Below are 18,265 nucleotides of genomic sequence, written 5' to 3'. Positions count from 1 at the left end.
TCCCTCCCGCCCCGCCACCCCCAGTCTGTGATATCTTTGGTTACACTTCAACAATTTTCCTAACTGTAGGCTGCAGATGAAGCCACTATATAGACAGAGATTACAGTGATGCAGACCCAGCAATAATGCTGATTGTGAGTAGAAAACTGGCATCCTTACAAACTCTAGCATAGTTCCACCACTTCCCCAAAGTCCCACCCCATGCCCTGCCCCTTACGCAAGTCCACCCTCCCCACACGACATTTCTTCTCCTTTGGTGGACCACTTTCCTCTACCCTCATTCACTTTCACTGGTGCCAGAGGGTTGGAGAACTTGAATGAGTAAGGGCTCTAACTGGAGGTACAGGCTCAGGGTGGAGCCAGAAATGAGGGGCTCATGAGGCAGGAGCAAGGCTAGAGCAAGACTTGAAGTGGCAGTGCAGGGTTTGGGATGTGAGAGGGGGCTCCAAGCTGGGAGGGAGTGGGGGGAGGACCAAGGGATACAGATAGGGGATTTGTGGGTTGAGGCAAGAGATTAGGGTGCAGGTAGAGATGAAAGTTCCAGGTGGGGCAGGAGTGAGGGCTCTGAGGTAGGGCCTGGGATTTCAGAGTATGAGAGGGAGCTCTGGGCGGGTTTAGAGTGCAAGGGGGAGTGAGGCTCCAGCTGGGGATGCAGGTGCTGGGATGGTGTGTAAGAGGCAGCTGTAGGTTTGGGGGGGCTCAGATCTGGGGCAAGGGCTTGGAGCACCGACTTACTTAGGACAACTCCATATCAGAGGGGCTAATGCAGGCTCCCTGTCTATCCTGGCTCTGCACTGCACCCTGGAAGTCTTCAGCAGATCCGGCTCCTACGCTGTGGGGTGGGGACAAGAGGCTCTTCATGCTGCTCTCGCTTGCAGGCAATGCCCCTGCAGCTCCCACTGGCCATGGTTCCTGGCTGATGGAAGTGCGGAGCCAGTGCTCAGGGTAGAAGTAGTGCGCAGAGCACCCTGACCCTCCTCCTGCCTAGGAGCTAAACCTTTCAGACCTTTCAAGGGCAGTGTGGAGTCAGGACAGGAAGGGATTAGTCTGTTTTAGCTATAACAAGCATTGTTGACCAGACTTTTAATGGCCTTTTTGACAGTGCTGACCGGAGCCAATAGGGTCCCTTTCAAATGGGATTGAAAACCAAAAACCTGGCAAACCCAAAAGGTGTGTCTAGACTACAGGGGTTTTTTCGAAAAAAGTGGCCTTTTTTCTAAAAAAAATCCTTCCCCTGCGTCTAGACTGCTGCCGCGTTCTTTCGAAAGTAAATCAAAAGAATGTGTCAGTTTTTTCGACCGCGGAAAACCTCATTTTACGAGGAAGAACACCTTTTTTCAAAAGCGCTCTTTCGAAAAAAAGGCGCTATGTAATGCAAACTGTGCTTTTTCAAAAGAAAGCATCCAGACTGCCTGGGTGCTCTCTTTCGAAAAAGCGGCTTGTTTTTTTTGAAAGTACTGCTTGCAGTCTAGACGCTCTTTCGAAAGAGGCTTACAGTCTAGACATAGCCTCACCGACGATGGCTGTGCTACTGTAGGCAGGGTACCGCTGTGGCATCAGATTTCACTCAGAACATTGGTAGTCACAGTAAATCAATATCACGATAGCATCTGAAGACCACAGTAAGGATTAGAGCGCTGTTGTGCCAACTACTGTACAAATACAGAAGAGAAAATATTCTTGCACTGGAGAGTTTGCAGTTGAAAGCCCAAATGCAGGAAAACATGCTTATATGCAATTTATTTCAATATGGCTTAAACATCCTTTCTGAATAGGCATCACCCACACTGCAGGTGGGTGCCCTATCATCTGGGATACAGTCACTCTCTCTCTCTGGCCCAATGACTACTTATGTATTTATCCACAGTGGGAGAGGGCAGAGTAAAAGAATGAAAATAGTGGGAGACCCCTGCTTCAATCACTCTAATTACTTATCCACCCTGGAACAGGAGAGACTAAGGAATCCTGACATCAGACCCACAGCTCAGGAGTTAGAGCATTCTCCTGAGAGGTTGGACTTGAACATGGATCTCCTTTCTCCCACAGTGGCAAACAAGTGCCTTAACAGCTAGGCTCAAATTCAAAGGTGGGCAAGAGCACCACCAGTTCCTCTTCTACCATTTTGCATGAAGCAAAGCAGCTGCCTAACACATTCCTGCAAGAAACACTGTGAACACTTGACTTCAGATAGGCACCTATCTTTGCTTACCAGTCCATGGATTAAATCCAGGGAATTGGAAGTCATTTACCTCTGCAAGAGGGGTAAAGGTTAAGATACACTCCTCTCATCAGCATCTCTCATTGGCTAGCTTAGCTAACTCTCCGTCTAGCACGTTTCTCTTTCCCCATTCATCATATAAAGATCATAGGTGCCTAATTCAGCTTTGTGAATTGCAACATTGTTCCTACTATTTACAAGGTGCTACGATGCTCAGCACTGCAACACATAAGGGCTTGACCACACTGGAAACGCCACAATAGTACATCTGCAGCTACACCCCTGTACCACTTCAGTGTAAACACTACCTACGCCAATGGGAGGGGTTCTCTCATTAATATAGGTAATCTACTTCCTCAAGAGGTGAGAGTTAGGTTGATGGAAGAATTCTTAACCTTGCCTCACCATTCACACTCCTGAGCAACACAGATGGGTAAACCTAGCCTTTTAGCATAGACCAGGCCTAGATCATTTCACAGCTCCCATCCTTACATCCTGTTCTAGGAAAGAAAGAAGTTGAAGATGATTCATAGCTAGTAATGATACTGCTTTGTGATTTCCATAAAAAGGTTAAACGGAAGCAGAGGTCCTCTACTAAAAAGATCTCAAAAACCATGTATTAAATCATCTTCCACATGGCCTTCACTTCAAAGGTGCATATAAAAATGCAAATTAAATAAATCCTCTCCCCAATTTGGACAGAGATTAACCCTTTGGAAGCTACATTTCTAACTTCTCTCCATAAATGTGATTCTATCAATTAAAAGGCACTCTAAGTAAGAAATCTTGTTGCACTATCTATTAAAATGAAGACAAATTTGTGACAAGCTTTCCACGAGTTACATAGCATTTTCAAAGAAATATTTGACCCCAAACTCAAAGAAGTTTGAAAAAGCATACTCCATACTTTAATTCTAACACAGATCCTCTTTTTAAAGAAGATCAAAGAATTATGATAAATATAATTAAGAACAACACTACTATATTAATGACAGAGAAGTTATAGAAGTTCTAAACATTATAACATATATATAAACCTGTCAACATCCCACTATACATTGTTTGAGCTTTTAGAAATATTTATGTGCTAACACCATGAGAATGTGACAATATTAAAGCTACTGAAACGAGGAATGTGAGAGTGACCGTTTACACTATTAACCGATGAACCTGCGTTCATTGGTTACCATGCATCGTTACATGAATGCTCCTTCCCTCCCCTCTCCCCCCCCCCCCCCCCCGCCCCAACACACACCCTGTATCAGAGGCAACAGTGCCAGGGCTGTCCCCATACGAACTGGCTCCCTTGGGAGCCAATTGAATCCCCTGCATATAACACTGAAAGCTTCAGTGGTTACTTGTTTAACAAATGCATGTTAACATCCCTAACTGAAACAGTCTCAAAGCACTGTGTATAGTTTCCGGTTTGCCAACTTTAGCAGGGAGTGAAGAGCGAAAGTTAAATAACTAAGTATTTGAATGTAAAAGGGAACTACTTAAGAGATCCGCTCTCCTCTCCCCCATTCTATTCTAAAAAGTATCTATGAAGTTAATGAGATTTAACTTCATTTATTTGTGTATATTGTCAGCCAAAGCATCCATGAATATATTTAAAAACTTTCAGAATTAAGACAACTGAGTGGCACAAAAACCCAGAGCTTCAAAATAAAGCATAAGGCAGTTATATACTGTACCTATCTAACCATCTATACACTCAGTAGTTGCTACAATCAGATTGAGGTATGTACAAGCTAACAGGATTCCTTTATAAATTTAGCTAGAGGCTTGAGCAACAACCACAAGTGTTAGGCAGGTCCCTCCAAGAAGGAAACAAAGGCAAGGAAGATTAGTAATAGTAAACTGAGACAGAGTTAGGATTAATTATCTTAAAATCACTCATTCATTGTGATTTATGTAGTTTCGTGTAATTGTTTTCCTCACACTTTTGATACTAACAATATTAGCAATGGAAAGGCAAGAAATAAATTAAATCACAACTATATCAGTATCCCAATTAACAGTTAAAGGGGAAAGAGAGATACCACATGCCCGCACAATGTGAAGTTAATATTTTGTTCCAAGCCCCTTGGTCCTCATGCTAGGACTGCTGTGGCCCTGAACAAAGAAAAGGAGAAATGAAGTGAATCATCTAATTCAACAGTGACCCTTTGGCTTACTGAAAGATTGGAGTTGATGGGTTCTGCAGGGCATCTACTCTGTTCTTCCAGAAGGATAATGGCTATAACATAAGGACTTCAGGGTCAGGAAAAGAAAGCAAGGATAGGGAAACTGTCAGAACTCCAAAAGGGAAACAGGAAGACAACTTCCACCCCTTTTCCCAAAAGAAAATATATATGAATATGAATGGTCACATTTTAGATGCTTTAGGGAACATCCACGAGAACCAAAATGATATTAACTGCATTTATTTTTTTAAAAATCAGCTTTAATAAAATACATTAAAACTTGTAGGATTTTAATAATTAAACATAGCTTTTTAGCAGTAAAGTGTTCAAATACAGAGGCATTATGCTACCTGTATTCAATATTGAGAGATTTGAAAGTGCAATATGTTAGATATGAATGAAAACTACTTGAGATTCTATTGGTACAAAATATTTCCTTTGCTCCGATTTTTTTAAGACCACCACACTTAACGGTAGCCCAACATAAAAGTACTTTCGTGGACAAAAACAGCTGAACATTGCTTGTGCCCTTCAGAAATAGCTTACACACACAGCGTGCTTTCCGACCTGCTGGGCTATGCCTGCAGTGCATTATTCACACACCGCAGATTCTTACAGTCCCGGAGCAGAGCGAGACGAGCAACACAGAGGGAGGGGCCGTCCCACCTTCTGGGGCTGATGGAGTTTGCTCGTTCAAAGCCAACATAACTGAAGGGACGGGGTGGAGTTTCAAGCCGTGGGGCTTTTCCCCCCGTTTCAGATACGCTGTAGGCTCACTGGCTTACACGGGTCCGAGTGGCAGCAGCCGTAGTGTGGCAGCAGCTACCTTCTTAGGCAAGCCCGTCCCATTACAGCAACTGCTCGACCGCCAGGTGTTTCCCTCCAGCGGCAGCCACGCTTGCTGCCTTCCCCCGGTCTAGTCCTTAAGCCTTGGGAGCTCTCCAGCCGCACGCGCCACCTCCCCGCTCACACCCCGTTTCCCACCCCCGAGGGCGCGCGCGGCGACACCGGCACCTCTGCGGGCTCCGAGCTGCTCCCGGCTGCGGCGCGTCTCTGCCCGGGGCCCGATCCCGCGGGGCCGCCCCGGCCCGCTGAGGGGGAAGCGGGCGCCTCGCCTCCCTCTGCGCTTCACGAGCGGCTCCCGGCTGCGGCCCCAGGCGCCCAGGACCGAGCGGGCAGGGGGAGGCTGCGGAGCGGCTGCCACACACGGAGTCAGGCCGCCCCGCTTCCCAGCCCCGCCGCTGCCCGCTCCGAAGCAGCCCGAGGCGCCGCGGACAGACAGACGGACCGCGCCCCGCTCCCGCCAGCTCCCCGCACCCCGCTGTGCCCGGGCGCGGTACCTGAGGGCGAGCGGCAGCGCCGGGGACCAGCCCGCTCGGGAGAACAAAGCGCTCGCGCTCCTGGGATGCCGCCGCCCCGGCGAGGCTACATGCGGGCGGGCAGCGCCGGTCTCCTGCGGACGCGAGGTGCCCAAGCCGCAGCGCGCTCCGCGGCTCCCAGGCAGCAGCTGCGCCTCCAAACTTCCTGCTCCTCCAGTGCGGCTCGTTAAACTCCCCTCCTCCAGCGCCAGCCGCGGCTCTGCCTGCGGGCTCGGCCCCTCCCCGGGGAGGCCCTGCTGCAGCTGACTCCTACCCTCCGCCCAGGGTGGGAGTGAGATTAACCGCTTGGACTTGGCGCTGGAGCGAAGCCAAAGAGAACAGTCAAACTACAGCTCGGCGGAAAAAAAACCCAGCTACTGTTTTCACACACGAGCAAGCATTTCCCTACTTTCCTGGGGCTTCCTTCCTAGCCTGGGCTACACTTACAGCTCTCCCTGCCTTTCCCCATCCCCCCGATGGAAACTCCAGTGATATGGGAGTGACAAGCGTCTTCTTAAAGCGCGTTACTAGTGTCTGTAGCCCAAGAGGAAGCTCACTTTCTGAAGATGCACTCCTCGGTCATATTACATGATGATAAACCCGTGTCCCTTTAAATTATTATAAGACAGCGATTAATGGACTAATTGCATCCCTTGAGATTTAGTTCAGGCCATTAACAAAAGAAAGGGGGCACTGTCAAGTTGAAATATAGTCAATGTTTTTATAAAATTCAAAGTAGTTTTGCATTCTACGGACTGCCTCCTTGAGTTTTCTTGGCAATTTTGTGGCTTTATAACAATATTTTTCTATTATAAAACATGCTTTTCTATGTTGTGTTGCTTTAAGAAAGAGCCAAACAGAAGAAACTGCCTAACAAAAGCCCTAATCCTGTAACTGTGGCTAAGTAGTCTCACGGAGCACAGGGATCAAGATCTGATGTGGAATCAGAACCTAACCATACAAAGAAAAATTAAAATTGATTCTGAACCATTGTGGTCAAATGCACAAAGTTAATAAACTGAAATAAGTAGAGAAAGATTTCTTGCAATCCTTTTCCATTTATACTATTTTAGGTATAATAATCATAGCAGGCCAATCTTCAGCCTGAATACTGATAGCTTTCTACCTGTGCTATATTTGTTTACTCTTTGTATCTTTCAGCTTGGACAATCAGTCATTTTCACTTTTTAAATAAACTATTTGAATACTTTTAGTAACCCTTCATTAGTCAATTTTGCTATCAGATTTCTCAGCCTTGCCACCATCAAGGGTTTAAAAACCCAACTGACTTTAAAAAAGATTTTTTTAAAATAATAAACTTTGTGTTATTTATATTTGCTTTGTTTCTTTTCAGTCTTTAAACTTTATGTTTCAATCATTTCTTCATAATCATGAAGGTAAAAAACATACTTAAAATGAAAACTGATTTTCTTACAAAATCACAAGACTCCGAGAGCTATGGTTTAAGAAAAATACCAAATACGACGTGATAAAATTACAATAATTGATAACACTAGCTTTATGCACCGGCATATGCTATGTGTCTTACAAATACTGCAGGAGAAATGTTTGTTCGTCCCTAAAAATATTCCTGTTAATCTTTTGTTTAGTAAAAATTTGTTTTTATGCAACCTAAATTTAATTCTATGTTGCTTTTTTCTCAAAGCAACACAAACAGAGGAGGCCTTGTGAAAACATATAAGCCAATGGTAGCCTAATACCTGGATTCTGCAATGTACATTCTACAGCAGTAGTCGCCAAACTTCTTAACCACAAGATCATTTTTTCAATTTAAGAGCAATGTAAGATCTACCTCAAACCCAAATACCCTTGCCCAACTTCCTTCCTGCCCCTTCTCTGAGGCCCAACCCTGCTCCATCTGTTCTCGGACTCCTCACCATTCTCACTTGCTTTCAACAGGCTGGGGTAGGGGATTGGAGTGCAGGCTCTGGTCTTGGGCCAAGGAGTTTTGAGTGTGTTTGAATGCTGGGTAGACAGCCCTGCTCAGTCCTGGCTTGTGCAGGATTCAGGACCAAACCCCACTGTGGCTCTGCTATTTAAAACACGGTAAAGGGTAGGTGGGAGGCAGGCTTCCCAGCTTTTACTGCCTTTTAAATTTCAGAGCTGCAGCAGGGTTTGGTTCTAGAACTGGCACAAGCCAGGACTGAGCTGACTGCCTATCGCTTAATTGAGTAGTCAACCAAAATTCTATCAACTACTCGATTAGAGAATTAACCTCATTTTAACATCCATATCAGGGATTTGATATCTGACTCCGACTGTACCAGCACAAGGGCCTACTGTAGAAGATAAGTTGTACTGGCAAAATTGCTTTTTCGGGAATAGCTTATTTTACTCATAAGGGTGCACAACTTTGTTGGTATAGCTGTGTCTACACTAGGAATATTTTGCTTATATAGTATTCCTATGCTGCTAAAGTGATTCTAAAATAGTTATAGATATTCATTTATCTTTAAACCCAGTACATAAATCCATCCTGCTTCAGCCTTGCTGCACCAAAAGATAAGCATACGTTTCAGCGTTCTGCTGAATCAGGGTCTGTGGAACAAATGTTCTTAGGAGAGCCAAATGAACATAAATGTACACACAAAAGTTACAAATATGCAATCTTCTGATAGCAGAAAACCACTATACATGAAAAAGGCAGAAGGAAAAAATGCGCCATAATTCTGTTTGTGAAAAAAAAATGTCTGCAGAAACAAAAAACTGCATGTGTTCCATGAATAAGGGTGTGGCTTTGGAAAATGAATGTTGTGTAAACATGGTCACTCCCTAACCATGCTAAATGGACAAACACTATGATATATTTTCCTCATAACATCCGAAGTCAACTACTTCACCTCTGAAACAGATTCATTGTCAGGCATGTGGAGGATACTTACCTGTTTTGTGGGACAAATTGCTAAACAGGTTTTTGGAGCCACGCCTACACTTACTATTGCAAAAGTTAATGAAGAGTGAGTTAATATGAGCATAGGCAATAAATACATAAGTTTATTTGTGATAAAGGTAGGTGTCAATATTTTGACAGTTTGTGCAAAAATATTCCATAGCCCTGGAAAAATATACTAAGGTTGCTGCTGTATGAAAAACCCTCAACATAATTTAGTAACAGTATGTGAGCAGGTTTAAAACATGTCTGTTATTGAAACAAGTTCCATTATATTTGGCTATCTGGCCTTCATGCTTTTAGTTATGACTGAATTTCTTAACAAAAATGGAGGCTGTCCACCCTAAGTGGGAAAAAAAAAGCTAAAGCCATTTTCAGCCACAATTGATTTTAAATTATATTTGTATAAACATATTACAGACTTGGAAAGACATGGCTAAAGTTGATTTGTGATTAATTAGCTATATTTTAAAACTGCTGACTCTGCACATAAACTCTGTAGTATAGACATACCCTGAAGCAGTGTTTCTCAACTTTTTTTTATAAAGTGCCACTTTAAAAAAAATTATAATACCCCCTTAAAAAAAATTAGAAATACCCCTAGTACCTACAAAAGACAGGACTATGCAGCACTTTTGTTTCAGCTAGACCAGACTAACAAGGCAGCATCTCTATCCCTAGTACCTACAGTTTTCAGACACACACAATTTTTTTTCTACCATTGCAACACATTTGTTTAAATGACTTAATCGTAGCGATGAAATTTTTGGGTATAAAAAGTACAAAAATAATACAGCACTGTAAAACTTACAACAAAAAATCAGTTTTCTCCAAATTTCAGTTGTGTTGAAGTACCCGCAGAGTTCTCTCAAGTATCTCTTAGGGTACTCGTACCACTGGTTAAGAAACACTGCCCTGAAGCACTTGCATAGGTGCTTGCAGGATAAAATCCTGTGTTTGTATTTCTCACACAGTAACATTGAATGGCAAATCTTAAAAGCAGACAAGTCTTCTTTAGCTGTAAACACAATTGTATATCTATAATTATATCTGCAATTAATTGTGTGTAGAGATACTACCATTAAATTATGTTGGTATAGACATTTAGATGACAAAATATTAGGTTATGTCTAGACTACATCCCTTTTTCGTAAAAGGGATGTTAATTAGACGTATCACAATCTCCCCCGCTTCATTAGCATAAAAATGGCTGCCGCTTTTTTTCGGCACGGAGCTTTGCAGGAAAAAAGCGCCAGTCTAGACGCTGATCTTGCGGAAAATAAAGCCTTTTCCGAAAGATCCCTTATTTCATAGAGTAAGGCTTAGGCTACTTCTAGACTGGCATGATTTTCTGCAAAAGCTTTTAATGGAAAAGTTTTCTGTTAAAAGCATTTGCGGAAAAGAGCGTCTAGATTGGCACGGATGCTTTTCGGCAAAAGCACTTTTTGCGGAAAAGAGTCTGTGCCAATCTAGACGCGGTTTTGCTCAAGAAAGCCCCGATAGCCATTTTCGTGATCGGGGCTTTTTTGCACAAAACAATACCGCATTGTCTACACTGGCCCTCTTGCGCAAAAACATTTGCACAAGAGGGCTTTTGCCCAAATGGGAGCAGCATAGCATTTCCACAAGAAGCACTGATTTCAGACAGTAGGAAGTCAGTGTTCTTGCTGAAATTCAAGCGGCCAGTGTAGATAGCTGGTAAGTTTTTCCACACAAGCAGCTGCTGTTGTGGAAACACTTGCCAGTCTAGATGCAGCCCTAGTGTTTGCATGTGCAATAGTTGTGGGTTCAGTTTTGTACAAAAAGAGAAAGATTTTCAAAATCAATCCTTAAAAGTTTCAGATTTCAAATAACTAAATTAACAGTTGTTTAGAAAAATATTGCCCTTATGCTAATTCACCAGTTCAAAAGTAATTCATGTTCTCCTGAGTTGAGGCTGTTGCTTTAGGATGATTGTAGTGTCATTTTATCGTGAGCTAGTCAATAGCAATCTGACATCAAAAGAGGCTTTATTTAATTTAAATTAAGAATTTTGTTTATAGTTACAGTGGTGGCTATCCTTAGCTCTATGTCAGGATACACAACTCTTCAAATGTCAGCAGGGAACTAGGACTGAACATTTTGGTCCTTTTAGGTTAATTAAGCAGCAACATAACTTTTTTCTCAAATTGATAAATTGAACAATATTTTCATAAATAATTGTTAATAGGGCTAGATAGGAGTTGCCAAATTTTTGCATATAGAGTCATCAAACTACATTCCAAAACTATATTTATCCCTTATTTTTCACTATATCCTTTTTATGTCTAATGTTTAGCTCTCTAAATACAATCAAACTTTTGAATCTTTTTCTCCTTGCCTTTTTTAGTGCACCCCTAAAATACTTTCTTTAAAAATGGTCTCAGCATAATATTTGTTCATCTTTGCAGTGGAGGTTATTTTGAAATTTTGCAACTGTCCATAGTATGTGTGCTTTCAGCAGTTGCTTTATGGAAACTCATTGCACTGCTTGAATATTTGACAATTCTGGTCAGTTCAGTCACTAAGATCTGCATTAAAGGAAGAGATGCAAATAGCATCAATAGTCACTTCAAAGAGCAATCTGGGCTCTAAGTGGTCAGCCCCAACTTATGTCAAAATCTTGCAAAGGTTTAAAACATGCTGAAAGTACTTCAAGACTTGTGTAAGATTACACGCATGCTTAAGGCTTTGCTGAATCAAGGCCTTACACTGTATTTGTCAGGGACTACTTCTCTATACAAGTAAGCTTTCTTTAATATTTCATGTCTTTTGAATATACAGATTTGCTGGAAAAGTTCCCAAAAACATATATGCTCCACAACGGAACACAGTAAGTGCTGTTATACATATATACATATATAAAATCAACTTCAGATTCAAATAATCCATGATAAGATCAAGGTCAAACACTGTACTTTGTTGTTAGCCCAAGTCCATAATTCCACAGGAGTCTAGATCCTTCATTTCATTATTGTTTTATGTTCCACTTCTCAGTAGTCAAACTCCTGTATTTTTCACTGAATACTTCTTTTCTATGAAAAGAAAAATAGTTTTTCATCTGGCATTTCTGAAAACATGTTCATCCAAACACTTAAAAAAACCCAAGCATGTTAAAGTTACACAAAGACTTAATGTAAGAGTATACATTTTCCCATGGAATATTTAATTTGAATGGCATGGGGTTCTCTTACATTTTCGTGTCCTCTGAGTATGGCCACCAACTGTTGCTGGTAGCCGCTCTTACCAATTTTCCTAAAATACTTAACTAACTTTAGGAAAAACAAATAAATATGCACATATACATATCCAAATAATTTTAATCAATTTACGTAGGGTGCCTTTTGCAAACTCAGCAATAAAAATAATATACAGCCCTACTGCCCTGAACTGAAGCCTACTGCTGGAGTCTCACAGCTAACACTGAGGCTGTGTCTAAACTGGCAAGTTTTTCCACAAAAGCAGTTGCTTTTGCGGAAAAACTTTCCAGCTGTCTACACTGGCCACTTGAATTTCCGCAAGAACACTGACTTCCTACTGTCTGAAATCAGTGCTTCTTGCAGAAATACTATGCTGCTCCCGTTCGGGCAAGAGCCCTCTTGTGCAAATGCTTTTGCGCAATAGGCCCAGTGTAGACAGCTCAGATTTGTTTTGCGCAAAAAAGCCCCAATCACGAAAATGGCTTTTTTGAGCAAAAGCACATCTAGATTGGCACAGACGCTTTTCCGCAAAAAGTGCTTTTGCGGAAAAGCGTCCGTGCCAATCTAGACGCTCTTTTCCACAAATGCTTTTAACTGAAAACTTTTCCGTTAAAAGCATTTGTAGAAAATCATGCCAGTCTAGACGTAGTCTATGCGTATAGGGCTGCAGGAAAAGGCTATCTTTGCCCATGAGGCTATCAAGAATTTAGGAAAACCTGTGGGTGGCACATTTGAGAAATGCTACATTGCTGAACAAAGTGTTCCAGGAAGAAATTGTGACTTGGGTAATCACAATTTCTCTTCTGCTACTTTCCACTGCAGATTAAGTGTGTGTGAGATAAATAGTAAATTACTTCATTCCTTTTCCAGAATTCAGCTTGACACACCATTCATGGGAATAGGGTGATTGTAGAATCATCATCCTTGGAGGTATTTTAGAACAAATTAGGTAAAAACTTGTCAGGGATGGTTTAGACCAGGGGCCACAATGATACTCACAGCACATGCCGAGGGCTGCAACTTAAGAGTGGTTGCATATACGTGCAAATAGCTTCTTTCACACCGACAGGCATGAATATACAGAGCACTTCCCACAATGCCCTGGCGCTCCTGGCACCTCCTCCCTGAGGGCTAGAAACACCAACATCCTATACCTCTCTGTTCCAGTCCACTTGTGTCTTTCAAAGCTCATCCCGGCTGGAGACACCTCGCCGTTGTGGAATGTGTTCCCAATGGAGGCCATGTTCAAAGGATCCTACCTGTGGGCCACGTGTTGAGCCCCGCGTACACCCAAACCATACCGCGGGCCGCAAACAAATGGGCTGTGGGCTGCATGCCGTCCACAGGCCACGTGTTGAGTAGCCCTGATCTAGACTCTTAAGTATACTTAATCCTGCCTCAGCATATGAGGATAAACTAGATGATCTTTTGATGTCCCTTCCAGCCCTGCATTTCTATGATTCATGCTTGACCAGCTGTGCTTCCCGGCACATATAGAGAGGCAGAACCATGGCACCTCACATTGTCTGACCTTCCTATTTCCCTTCCCCATTCACTTGCTCATAGGGGCAGGTACTAGGCATTGCCATCTGTGTTCTCTCCGTCCATCCACTCCCCTTACTTAAACCGTGATTCAAGAAGCCCTAACTCAGACAGGCCTTGGGCAGGGAAGGTGTCATGATACCTGGGTCGGTTGCCTCTTCTAAGACCCTTTGCCAATCCCAAGTGCTCTCCGTTCACGTGACAGGCCCATGCTTCTACTTCTGTCTGGGCTGGGATCCGACAACCTCATCATTCCCCAACTCTGGGTTACCCCTTGCCTGGCAGCCAACCATGTTACTGAACAGGTTCAGCTGGGCTTGGACCCTGCTAGAGTTCTCCTTCAAGGTCCCGTGGTTAGTATTTAGTAGTTACACGCGTAATTTCTCCTACCAAAGTATGTTTTGGTGCAGAGAACTGGGAAAAGAGGACTTAAAAATAACAACCTGACCTACACCTATATTGTATTACCTATTCTTGGCATTTTTCTCAAGCCCCTAGGTGGATATGACTTAGCCTTAGTGTCCTCTGTTCTTTCTGGGAACCAAGTTACAGCTAGCCAGTTCCAGACCCTATCTCCCAAATCTGTGTGTCACTCTTGCTGCATGCTAAGTTTATATCCAGGTCAGCTACTTGCTGAGCCATCACTTTCCTCCTCCTTTTCTTCAGGGGACACCTTTTTAACCCCCCAGGGATCTTAAAATCTTAGCCCTAGCCCTGGGAAAAGAAACACATTTTAATCTGAATGGTGCCAGCCAGGTAAATTCTGCCTCCAATAATGACCCAGACACCATTGTCTTAATTATTTTGAATCAGAGAAATGTCTACTCTATCTCTGTCATTGTTTTACCTTTCCTGGGTTTCTTAATTAGGGATGTCAGCAGTTAACCAGTTAGCATCACACTTATTAAGTGATTCTTAGCAGTTGCAGGTTAACTAGCATCCCGGACAAGATGGAGCAGCCTCTCACCCAACGCAGGCCAGACCCGCCATGCTGCGGGTGGGGAGCACTCAAGCCTGGCTGAGCCCACTGTGGTGCAGGCAGGGGGCTGCTCTAGTCCGACTAGGCTGAAGCAGCCCCCCATCCTTGGGATCCCATTTAAGTGGTGAACTGATTAAACATAACTTTTAACCGGTTAACTGATTAAATGGGATTTTACATTCTGATTCTTAACAATTTTCTTTGATCGAACTATGCATTTAGGCAGCTAGCAATATGAAATTGAAAATGAGCATAATTAATAATACAGACATTTTCACAAGTTCACACGCAGTACTTACTCTTAAATGCACCCCTGTACAGACACATAGACTCATAGACTTTAAGGTCAGAAGGGACCATTATGATCATCTAGTCTGACCCCCTGCACAGTGCAGGCCACAGAATTTCACCCACTCCCTCCTAGAATAATCCTCTCACCTATATCTCAGATATTGAAGCCTTCAAATACTTTGAAGACCCCAAGATGCAGAGAATCCTCCAGCTGTGATCTGTACCCCATGCTATAGAGGAAGGCAAAAAACCTCCAGGGCCTCTGCCAATCTACCCTGGAGGAAAATTCCTTCCCGACCCCAAATATGGCGATCAGCTAAACCCTGAGCATGTGGGCAAGACTCACCAGCCAGACACCCAGAAAGTTCTCTATAGTAACTCCTATCATCCCTCCATTAACCTATTTCCCACTGATAATGAATTGTCAATTAGTTACCAAGATCATGTTATCTCATCAAACCATCCCTTTCATAAACCCATCTAGTTTAATCTTGAAGCCAGATAGATCTTTTGCCCCCACTACTTCCCTTGGAAGGCCGTTCCAGAACCTCACTCCTCTAATGGTTAGAAACCTTAGTCTAATCTCAAGTCTAAACTTCCTACTAGCCAGCTTATATCCATTTGTTCTTGTGTCCACATTGGTATTAAACTTAAATAATTCCTCTCCCTCCCTGGTATTTATCCCTCTAATATATTTAAAGAGTGCAATCATGTCCCCCCTCAGCCTTCTTTTGGTTAAGGTAAACAAGCCAAGCTCCTTGAGTCTCCTTTCATAAGACAGGTTTTCCATTCCTTGGATCATCCTAGTGGCCCTTCTTTGCACCTGTTCCAGTTTGAATTCATCCTTCTTAAACATGGGAGACCAGAACTGCACACAGTATTCCAAATGGAGTCTCACCAATGCCTTGTATAATGGCACTAACACCTCCTTATCCCTACTAGAAATACCTTGCCTAATACATCCCAAGACCGTATTAGCCTTTTTCACGGTCATGTCACAATGGCGGCTCATAGTCATCCTATAATAAACCAGGACTCCGAGGTCCTTCTCCTCCTCCCTCACTTCCAACTGATGTGTCCCCAGCTTATAACTAAAATTCTTGTTATTAATCCCTAAATGCATAACCTTACACTTCTCACTATTAAATTTCATCCTATTGCTATCGTTCCAATTTACAAGGTCATCCAGATCTTCCTGTATGATATCCCGATCCTTTTCTGAATTGGCAATACCTTCCAACTTTGTGTCATCCGCAAATTTTATCAGGACACTTCCACTTTTGGTGCCAAGGTCAGCAATAAAAAGATTAAATAAAATTGGCCCCAAAACTGATCCCTGAGGAACTCCGCTAGTAACCTTCCTCCAACCTGACAGTTCACCTTTCAGTATGACCCGCTGTAGTCTCCCCTTTGACCAGTTGCTTATCCACCTCTCAACTTTCATATTAATCCCTATCTTTTCCAATTTAACCAATAATTCCCCATGTGGTACTGTATCAAATGCCTTACTAAAGTTGAGGTAGATCAGATCCACTGCATTTTCTTTATCTAAAAAATCTGTTATTTTCTCAAAAAAGGAGATCAGGTTGGTTTGGCATGATCTACCTTTTGTAAAACCATGTAGTAATTTGTCCCAATTGCCATTAGCCTCAATGTCTCTAACTACTTTCTCCTTCAAATTTTTTTCCAAGATCTTGCATACTACAGATGTCAAACTAACAGGCCTATAGTTACCTGGATCTCTTTTTTCCCTTTCTTAAAAATAGGAACTGTATTAGCAATTTTCCAGTCAAATGGTACAACCCCTGAGTTTAGAGATGTATTAAAAAATTTTGCTAATGGACTTGCAATTTCATGTGCCAGTTCCTTTAATATTCTTGGATGAAGATTATCTGGGCCCCCCAATTTACTCCCATTAAGCTGTTCAAGTTTGGCTTTTACCTTGGATATGGTAATATCTACCTCCATATCCTTAGACCCATTTGCTATGTTACTATTATCCCTAAGCTCTTCATTAGCCTCATTAAAGACTGAAGCAAAGTATTTGTTTAGATATTGGGCCATTCCTAGATTATCCTTAACCTCCACTCCATCCTTAGTAATTAGCAGTCCTACTTCTTTTTTTGTTTTTTTCCTATTTATATGGCTATAAAACCTTTTACTATTGGTTTTAATTCCATTTGCAAGGTCCAACTCTACCTGACTTTTAGCATCTCTCACTTTGTCCCTACATGCTCTAACCTCAATAAGGTAGCTTTCTTTACTGATCCCTCACATCTTCCACTCCTTATATGCTTTCTGCTTTTTCTTAATCACCTCTCTGAGATGCTTGCTCATCCAGCGTAGTCTAACACACCTGCCTATAAATTGTTTCCCTTTTCTTGGGATACAGGCTTCTGACAGCTTCTACAACTTTAACTTAAAATAATTCCAGGCCTAAAAAACCTAAAAAACATCTAGCCCATAATGAATCATCCAACACCTTGATATACACAAAAGAGTTGAACAACATGCACTCTGGAACCTGGCCACGGGCTATATCCTGCAGTCATTACTTCAGGAAGAAGGAAAAGACAAAACTTTTAATTGACTTAATTTGGAATTTTGACTTATTAAGGACTTCAGGATTATGTCTTGTAATAGGGCTTTAGGGCTTTCCCTAGCATTGCTATCCACTGAATATTCCCCATAGACTTTGTTGAGCGTGCCAAACAAACAGGGGGGGATCAAGCGTGAAGTTTTAAGAAAAGGCAGTGTTTCTTTAAATGCAATTATGAGTTACCTTTCATCACTGTTAATACAAATTACTCACACAGTGGTTTGGAACAATGAGCCTGATGAGAGGGGTCCACTGTAATTAAAAAGAAACATCTTAGAATATACAACCACAGGTCTGTCCTTGCTCATCTAAGTTATTAAAAGAAATTTTACCATTTAAATTAAAAACTTGTGGGTCCATAGGTTCAAGCTGTGTCTCATAAACTGCAATCTTCCATTATAATTAGACTACCGGTAATTGCTTTAAACTACCCTGTGAATAATGAGTAAGAGCCATTTAAAAAAAAAGATAATAGAGTAATTTTAGTCCCTGGCCTAACTCCAGATTCATCGCTGGTGTAATTCCGGTGTATTTACCCAAGTATTAGTTTCTATGGATACCAGGATAGGTCTACACCACAACTAAATACCCCTGGCAGGGCCATGTCAACTGACTTAAGTTTTCAGAGCTTGAGATATGGAACTGTCAGGCCTGTCAACAGGGGGGCTGGAGGTCAAAGGGGGCAATTGCTCCAGGGGCTGCTGATTCAAAGGGGCCTGGAGCTCCCAGCTGCCATCACTAATGTAACAGCAGCAGTGGCCAGAATCCCAGATGCTCTCAATCACCACCCAGAGCACTGTGACACACATTCAGGCAGAACTCGGGGCTGGGTATGTGTGCTGTGCTCGCCGCAGGATGGAAGACAAGTTGCCTCAGCCCCGCCCCTTCCTCCCCCATGCCCAGGGGCCCACCAAGACTGCCCACACTCCAGGGGATGGTTTACATGTGGTGTAAATGTTTGAG

The 18,265-nt window shown here is 42.6% G+C and overlaps 1 protein-coding gene and 1 long non-coding RNA gene across 4 annotated transcripts in view; both read right to left on the bottom strand.

Annotated features, from left to right (window-relative positions):
- Positions 1–6,510, bottom strand: part of PLEKHG1 (pleckstrin homology and RhoGEF domain containing G1) — a 202,520-nt gene extending 196,010 nt beyond the window's left edge. For all 3 annotated transcript variants that reach the window (XM_075924430.1, XM_075924431.1, XM_075924432.1), the window contains exon 1: positions 5,745–6,510. The gene's annotated coding sequence lies outside the window, so the exon portion shown is untranslated. The remainder of the gene's footprint in view (positions 1–5,744) is intronic.
- Positions 6,511–10,130: 3,620 nt separating this feature from the next.
- LOC142827638 (uncharacterized) lies at positions 10,131–18,265 on the bottom strand. Its single transcript, XR_012902337.1, has 3 exons — positions 17,635–18,265; positions 17,516–17,554; positions 10,131–11,726 (listed from the first exon to the last, which is right to left on the bottom strand). It is a non-coding gene; the product is annotated as an uncharacterized LOC142827638 (long non-coding RNA).

Source organism: Pelodiscus sinensis, chromosome 3 (assembly GCF_049634645.1).
Source record: "Pelodiscus sinensis isolate JC-2024 chromosome 3, ASM4963464v1, whole genome shotgun sequence".
NCBI classification, from domain to species: domain Eukaryota; kingdom Metazoa; phylum Chordata; order Testudines; family Trionychidae; genus Pelodiscus; species Pelodiscus sinensis.
Note: the sequence above shows the minus strand (reverse complement) of the source record. Positions and strands in the feature narration are given on the sequence as shown.